The sequence below is a fragment of the Macrobrachium nipponense genome, chromosome 22 (genome assembly GCF_015104395.2).
Source record: "Macrobrachium nipponense isolate FS-2020 chromosome 22, ASM1510439v2, whole genome shotgun sequence".
NCBI classification, from domain to species: Eukaryota; Metazoa; Arthropoda; class Malacostraca; order Decapoda; family Palaemonidae; genus Macrobrachium; species Macrobrachium nipponense.
In genome coordinates, this window is record NC_087213.1 from 12803321 (window position 1) to 12805820 (window position 2500).

At 38.7% G+C, this 2500-nt stretch overlaps 1 protein-coding gene across 20 annotated transcripts in view; it reads left to right on the forward strand.

Moving 5' to 3' along the window:
- Positions 1-2500, forward strand: part of LOC135198501 (tyrosine-protein kinase SRK2-like) — a 375373-nt gene that overhangs the window by 30048 nt on the left and 342825 nt on the right. The window lies entirely within an intron of this gene.

Consider the following 2500-nt stretch of genomic DNA (forward strand, 5'->3'; position numbering starts at 1 on the left):
GCTTTGATTTGCTACGTTTGTGTTTTTCTGTCACAATGTAATGATTCTATTCAATTTAATCCTACTCGACAAATTTATGGGTATTATGGTATGATCCCTAATCGTTCTAATGTTCATTGGTAATGATTCAGCGTGCATTAGTTATGTTCAGCGTTCATGAATAATGTATGTAGTTCCCTGCAACTGTCACATACGAGAGTGGATTCATTGCTGTGTTGTCCGGGACATCCGATTGTGGAAGTAATTTTATGGCTTTTAGTCCAATTTTATTTTTTATCTCTCCATTGCAGGATTTGGGGGGGTGGGAGGAATAGATCTCTCCCCCTTCCAAGTCGAAAAATAGAGAAATCGAACGCGCCCCAGGTTTTTTCGAATGAAATCTGAAAAGGGTTATTGAAGCGAATATTTTTTTTAAGGTCTGTTTTTAATTAGAATAGTAAAAAATTGCGAGCTATGTCTCGTGCGTGGAGTTTCCTTTTTTTTTCTCTCTCTCTCTTTTTTTTTTAACGCTTATTCTGGATCGGGTGAAATGAATGCATAATGTAAATTATGAGAGAGAGAGAGCCTTTTAGAGTTCGACTTAGAGGATTATCAATCTTTTTGCAATGTATCTTTTCGTCTTAGATTTATTTTGAAGAATTTGGAGGTATTCATGTGTTACTGTAGTGGAAGATTTTATGAGGGCAATAATATTAAAAAGTTTTAAGGATGTATTATTTCCATTGCATACTAGTATCATTATTTTGTGATGAAAAGCCCTTGTTATATATTGCGTAGCCAACCTTGAGAAAAGCAAGTTGATAAGGTAGCAACATCTAGTTGGAGTTATTGTTAAATCCGCCGTTTATTTTCTAACCCCGGATCTTGGAATGCTGTGTGGCATGAGCAAAAGCTTTGCTAAGCTTTCTTTTTTTATTTTATTTATTTTTTTTTATACTACGAAAGCTCCGATTAATATATTGTTCAACTATTTACATCTCCCATGAGATTCGTGATACTGTCGGTTGGTGTTGTGTTGACGAATATTCATGTAAATTTATAGTTGGCATGTTTTCTTTTGTTTGTTTGGGTCGAGATCCTCTCGGTAGAAATTAAGGCACGGATGGACGGCGGGGGGGGGGGGGGGGGGGGGGGGGGGGGGTTCTCCCTCGCTCGAGTAGCATCCCATCTATCTGTTCCTTGATCTCCGAACATTCCCCCCCGCCCCCAGCACCCCATTACTCTTATTTTCGCTCTCCCCTCGCCTCTCTGTCTCCGCAACCCCACTTCTATCTAGTTCTCGATCAAACTCTTGTCTAGTTTGACAAGGTCGCGTTTACTTTGGGGCTTAAGACTGACGTGGAGTCAAGTGTTTGCTCTGTTGTGGTGGCCTAATTATGTCCTGTGTCTGTAAGTTGGATTGGAACGTATGGGTATTTAAAAGTATGGTTAGGGAATAACAGCTTGCCCACTTATTTTATTGTGATCAAATGTTTTGGCCCTTGACTTTGCATGTCTTGGTTCAGAGTCTGTTAGTGTTGAATATCAGACGTAACTCACCATGGGAATTTAGACGCGAAATGCATCGTCATTGTCTGAAAAAGGGTTAAATCAGCAACAGCGAAGTTTGGAAACAAAAAATCTCATAGGAAAAACTCACGTTTAGTGGCATTGCACACTAGAAGAGAGAGGAAAAATCTATAAATATTCTTTAAAACGAATCTTTATCGCTCTTGTGTATTTTTGGTGGCTCCCTTTTTTTTCATATTAGAGTTTATAACTTATCTTGAATAACAATAATGCTATAATGTTTTGCACAGATATCTCTAACAAGGTCTTAGAAGTGTCCCAGTTTTCAAATTAACATATTCTTTGGAAGCTTTAATGTCAAGCTACTGGCCCCTGTGTTCTTGTCCCATATGAATTGGGTTCCTTGCCTGAATAATAATAATAATAATAATAATAATCGTAACCATCTGAGTTCTGGAGCAAACAACATTGAATATGATTCATGATTGTTGGTCGGTTGGTTGGTTTTGTGGTGCCAGTACTGTCTCTTTTCTTAGGGCGGCCGTTGGTGCGGTGAGGCTTTAAATGGCGTAAAAAGTTATTTAAAGCGAGAACGTCCTCGTAGAAGGGTATACCTTGTGTACCGTTTGAATTTTGCGACACACTTAGACGGTACTAAAAGTTTTTCTCATCCGCCCCTCGGCTCCAGTTGCAAAGCTTTCTGACTTTTACTTCTGATTCGTTCCCTTTGATCTGTACCTTCTTTAGCTTTCTGATTCGTTCCCTTTGATCTGTACCTGCTTTAGCTTTCCAACTCCTCAAACATTACATTGGTCTTATTTTCACATTCGAAGGCAAATCTTTCAAGTCTAGTTAAGACACTTTTAAAAATGTAAGGCGAGACGTTTCGAGTTTTATTTTTTCTTCGTTTCTTTATGGCAGAGGTTATAAATATTTAGGGCTCGAGCGGAAATTCTTGGCATCCTCTTGAAAATGCTTCTCGGGGCGTTTT